Source organism: Silene latifolia, chromosome 9, assembly GCF_048544455.1.
Source record: "Silene latifolia isolate original U9 population chromosome 9, ASM4854445v1, whole genome shotgun sequence".
NCBI classification, from domain to species: Eukaryota; Viridiplantae; Streptophyta; class Magnoliopsida; order Caryophyllales; family Caryophyllaceae; genus Silene; species Silene latifolia.
Genome location: NC_133534.1, coordinates 164,090,891 through 164,096,966, shown reverse-complemented (window position 1 = coordinate 164,096,966; position 6,076 = coordinate 164,090,891). Strand labels below are relative to the sequence as shown.

At 40.9% G+C, this 6,076-nt stretch overlaps 1 non-coding gene across 1 annotated transcript; it reads right to left on the bottom strand.

Annotated features, from left to right (window-relative positions):
• Positions 1-3,995: 3,995 nt before the first annotated feature.
• On the bottom strand, positions 3,996-4,104 carry LOC141603514 (small nucleolar RNA R71). Its single transcript, XR_012525385.1, has one exon. It is a non-coding gene; the product is annotated as a small nucleolar RNA R71 (small nucleolar RNA).
• Between the last annotated feature and the right edge of the window lie 1,972 nt (positions 4,105-6,076).

Genomic DNA, 6,076 nt, shown 5'->3' with positions numbered 1-6,076 from the left:
ATTTACATCTTAGACCAAACCACAGAAGTATTACACGTGAATAATAAGAAAATAAAGGTTGGTGACAAAGATCAAACCTATCTATGGCATTGTCGAATGGGACACATAAAGTAGAAACGCGTGAAGAAACTCGTCGATAATGGGACTATTCCCGCATTCGATTTTTCTACATATGGCACGTGTGAATCATGTCTCATTGGTAAGATGACTCGAATTTCCTTCAAAGGTGTTGGAATGCGCGCTAGTGACCTATTAGGACTCATACATACTGATGTTTGTGGACCTATGCCAATTACCGCTAGAGATGGCTATAGATATTTTATCACTTTCACGGACGATTTGAGTTGATACGGATATGTCTACTTAATGAAACATAAAAGTGAGTCCTTTGAGAAATTCAAGGAATACCAGAACAGGGTACATAACCAACTGGGTAGAAAGGTTAAAGCACTCCGTTCAGATCGGGGTGGCGAATATCTTTCAAATGAGTTTGATCAACACCTGAAAGACAGTGAAATCGTTTTGCAGTTAACTCCACCTGGAACACCTCAATTGAATGGTGTGTCCGAACGGAGAAATCGAACCTTACTTGATATGGTTCGATCCATGATCAGTCACACGGTAGTGCCTGATTCATTATGGGGTTTTGCACTTTTGTCAGCTGCTCTTATACTTAACCGAAGTCCTACTAAAGCTGTCGACAAGACTCCATATGAAATGTGGAAGGGAACAGTCCCTAACTTGTCCTTTATTCGGGTCTAGGGCTGCGAGGCTTATGTCAAGTGGAGACACGATCGGATAAGCTCGGCCCGCGATCGGTCAAGACATACTTTATAGGTTATCCAAAACGAACACTTGGTCATTACTTCTATTCGCCTACCGAACATCGAGTTTTTGTTGCGGCTAGTGCGACGTTCTTAGAGAAAGAATTTCTCGAGAACAAGACGAGTAATAGAACCTTCGAGCTTTCGGACATTCCAGAACCAACAACCGAAAAACAGATGATACGGTTAATATTCCTGAGGAACCTAGGAGGTCGGGTAGAGTCTCTCATCCTCCGGACAGATACATTGGTATGGTCGAGGAGAATGACATTTTACTCCTAGAGAGTAATGAACCCGTTACCTATAAAGGTGCTATGACCTGTTCCGACTCAAGGCTATGGCTCGAAGCCATGCAATCCGAGATGGACTCCATGTATGAGAATGACGTATGGGATCTAGTTGATTTACCTAATAAGGTAAAACATGTACAATGCAAATGGCTTTACAAGATAAAGCGTTCTGTAGACGCGCAACTGTAGATACCCAGTATCTGCTGAGACTCCAACAAACACCCGATGATTATCGGACTACAACATGTTTTGGGATTGCAGCGTTTGATCGACAGTTTGTGTACAACTTTACGCCGGAAAACTTAAAATGATTTCGAAAACAAAACATTTCAAAACATTTCCAAATATCGATGATGATGCATAACTTTACGTCGGAAAACTATTATTTTGTTATCAATCTCTTATTGCTATCATCTTTATTCTATTCAATCCTCATTAGTATTGTTACCATGTTTAGTTTTAATTATCTATATGTTGTTGTTGTTAATTCGATGATGATGCATAGCCAATTCCCTTTTGGTAAGACTAAAGGGGGTCCATAATTATGAAGGGATAGTAATCGAATTACTAGGTTAATGCTGGTGTAGTCTTTGTTGTTAACTGCTGCATTTATCTATATCTGTCTAATTGAGTCGACGCAATTAGGCATTTATATCATAGTGACCCTTGACCTGGACCGAAAAGTTGGAAGAGGTGAGACTAGTAGCGAACAATAGAGCATTATAGTTAGGGCGAAAGCTAAGCTATTTGTGCTTTAGGGCGAATTGAGACCGAAAGGAGATATTCACTGCTCCTCAGACCACACTTGCATTGACCTGAGACCTAGATTACTTGACCGAATGATTATGGTGAACCGTCTATCTTAGCTGTTTTCTCTATCTGGTTAATTCCTTTTCTCTACTTATTTCTCTTTCTTACTCTCATTAGTTTAGAACAATACAATTAAAACCTCCCAATTTGGTTACCGAGACGAACTTAGACAAAGCTGACATCTTCCCATCTCCCTGTGGAGATCGACCCGACTTCCCTAGCTATATTAGTTAGAGTGATACATGCATATTCTATACACTTTATTTGCAATTTTGGCACGTATTTCCATGCATAATTGTTAGCTTAAGGCTACTATTTCTCCCGAAATGGTTTACTTTGCATTTTCTATGATTTATTGTAGGAATGAATGGAAGTGAGCTAAATCAAGCCTAAATCGTCCTCCGGGGGCAACTTCAGTGAAGCTTTGAAGAAGGGAGTTCGGATTCATACACTTTGGGACGGGTGCATTGGAGTGAAGAGCTGATTTGAAGAGAGAAAGAAGCCACTACACAGCTCAGTCCAGTTGATCGACCATGCTGTACAGTCGATCGACCGTTAAAGTTAGGCAGAAGCTACTGTTCTGAATTGCCCAGTCGATCGACCATGCTCTTCAGTCGATCGACCAGGCTGCGAGCTGGGATTAATTCTCCGTGTTAGACTTTTAAAAGCCCAATTTGTAATTAACTTTTGGCATCGCTTATCAGTAGAACGCAGCTAGAATTTTAGGTTATGCTTTTTCATTACTCAAGAACTTAGTTTAGATCTGTTTTCGGTGAGACGACGGAATTTGGATCTCAATACTTTTGTTCATCAATCCTTAGTAAGCTTTAATCCAATTTACTCCTTCTTGAATTTCTTGATTATTTCAAATCTTGTTTTACAAATTTAATTTCAGCAATTAAGTTCTTACCTTTTGTCTTAATTTCAATTCAATCATGCCAAACTTGTTCTTTGTTATCAATTTTGCAATTGTTTTAGTTTTGATTATGCATAGCTAATTTTATTGATTGGGAACGAGGTGAGCCATGGCATAAATTAGGATTGATTTGTTAGTATGAATTCTTCCGTATCGATCTTGTTGTCTTTTGATAAGCCCTTTTACTAGATTGAAAGATTAGTAATTTAAATTATCATTAGATTGGAATTTCCTTTGAGCGAAAGCTTTGAGAAATTCTTGGGAACTAGAAGACCGTAAGGTTAATTTGAGCATTGATCTAAAGGCTTGCTCGTATTCCCTGAGACCGTACTATAGGACCTCTGCTACGTTACTGACCTGACCTTAGCCATGGTGAACCGAAATTCCCGATCTTCCTTTTATCTGTTGAGAATTTCATATTCAGCAATTAGTCATTAGAATCAACCAATTTCAAAACCCCCATTTAATTGTTACTTTTATAGACTGGAAATAGCAAACAAAATTAATCTTGTCTCTCTGTGGTTCGACCCTTACTATATCTAGCTATAGTTTTAGTTTGGAATTATAAATTTAGTTTTGATACAAAACGACGGTATCAAATTTTGGCGCCGTTGCCGGGGAGACGGTGTAATTCTGTTTGCTTTATTTTTAGTTTATTTTTCTCGTCTCAAGGAAATTTGGTTCCTTGAGGCCGTTGCTTACCTTTGCTTCTAATTTTGCTTTTGCACAGTTAGAAGACAGGTTTTTGAGAGGAAGACTTGAGTACTCTCAGTTTGGTGAACATGACTACGATATATGATAATCTTCAGCCAAAGGAGCACCACCTTCCAAAGGGGCACGTGTTACCTACCCCTACTACCGGTAACTTCGAATTTCGTTCCTCTTATATCGATCTAGTGGAGCGAAATCAGTTTGCTGGTCTACCAGATGAGGACCCCTTGAAGCATATGGAAATTTTCACAGACTACTGATGTTCCATACCTATACCAGCTGGGGTGACTTAGGATGAAGTAAAGGGGGTAATGTTCTTATACTCCTTAAAGGATTCGGCGCGAGATTGGTACCGCTACCTTGATAGGGTAGCAGCTGGAGTCACAGATTGGACATCTCTCGCATTGGCCTTCTACAAAAAATACTTCCCACTTGCAAAAACTGATGCCTTGAGAAGTAAAATTGCTAATTTCCAGCAAGGAAATGATGAGGAATTTTGTGAAGCATGGGGACGTTTCAAAAGTTTGGTCCGACCTATCCCTCACCATGGTTTCCAGCAGTGGTATCTTTGCAACTTATTCTACAATGCTTTATATGATGATTACAAGGTCATCCTGGACGCAGCTGCGAATGATAGGTTCCAAAACAATACCGGTCAAAATAGAGGTTGGAACACTATTGAGGAGATGGCAGTCCATAGAGCTGAGTTTGGGAGTTCACGTGGAAAGTCACGAAAGCAAAGTGATGAAATGAGTGCCGTTGTGACACTCATTACTTCTATTACTGCCCGTCTAGAGAAGCTCGAGACCTCTGAAGCTTCCAAGGAAATAGTTGAAATTCCCGTTCATAACTCAAATGAGATCGAGGAATTGAGGGAAATGGTCCGAGCTCTTCTGCTGCAAGTCGCGAAAATGGAAGCAGCTGGGATTGAGTCCACAAAGAATTTTGTGAAGCAGTTGGAGAATATAGAGGCTAAGCAAGTCGCCAATTCTTCAAGCAAATGCGAAGGGACAATTGAGACGATTAATGCCATTAATCTCAGAAGCGGCCTCACCTATGAAGGTCCCGATAAGCCAAGAGGAGACTCAGGAAATGATAAGGACGCTAGTTTAATTTCTGATGCAAAAACGAACTCAATTGCTAGTACTAGCGGTCGATCGACAACCACACACCCAGTCGATCGACCGGGTTGTCAGATGAAAAAGTTTCTGATCAGAAACTATTCATACCCAGCACAGGTGGTCGATCGACCATCACCATCAGTCGATCGACTGAGACTCCTGGCGAAGAAGTTTCTGTCAAGGAACTGTTCACGCCCAGCCAACTTGGTCGATCGACCACTCCTATCAGTCGATCGACTGATTCTCTAGTGCAGGACGCAAACTCGTCAACTAACTTGCATGATTCTACACTCATTGATGATTTGAAGGAAGTTTTAAACTTACGGAAGCCGAAGGTTGCTCATCCTACGGCCAGTGTTGCAGTCCCGTATCCGGAGCGCAAGTTTGGTAAGTTTTTGGAGATGGTCCAAAATCTCGAGGTAACGATTCCTTTCTCTGATCTAATTACCCAGGTACCCTCTTACACTAAATTTATGAAAGACATTTTAAATCGTAAGAGAAATTTTTGTGATGATGGTAATGTTGCTTTTGTGGAAGAATGCAATGCTCTTTCGCAAATTAATATACCACCCAAATTAAAGGACCCGGGTAGTTTTTAAATTCCTTGCACTATAGGTAACCACGAAATTGGAAAGGCCCTTTGTGATTTAGGGGCCAGTGTCAGTGTCATGCCGTACTCTGTTTGCGAAAGGTTAAATATTGGTAGACTCAAGGTGACCGATATTACCGTTCAAATGGCAAATAGACCGACTCAGAGACCTATAGGAGGTCTAGAGGATGTACCCGTTCGAGTGGGCAAGTTTTTTATCCCTGTCGATTTCGTTGTTTTGGACATTGCAGAGGACAGCTAGATACCTATTATTTTAGGTAGACCGTTTTTACATACAGCTGGGGCTGTAATAGATGTCAAACGCGGAACCATAACCTTAGAGGTAGGGGATGACACCATTGAGTTCAGTCTTGCTCACAAGGCAACTGAACCTGCTGATGATGATACGTGTTATTCCATTGATATTGTTGTGGTCATTACTTGTAATTGGAGGGAATCCTTAGCCAAGGATCCCTTAGCTGATCTAACCCGTTTAGATGAGTGTACAGGTAATGGAGTGGAGAATCCTGAGGAGCCAGATGCTTTAGTAGCCTCAATGGAGAGCTACGAGCTCAACGAGGAAGAAGATGAGATGCTCTTAAGCCTGGCCAACGAGAATTTGGTAAACACTTGCACCATTGAAGATGATTCTGTCTATGCTGTAGAGGTAAAGGTGCCAGAGCGTAAGCCACTTCCTCCTAATCTTAAGTATGTTTTTCTAGATGATACGGAGCAGTACCCAGCTATTGTTAGTGCTAAGCTTAATGATGACCGGTATGCTGCTTTGATGTGTGTGCTTAAGAAAAACAGGGAAG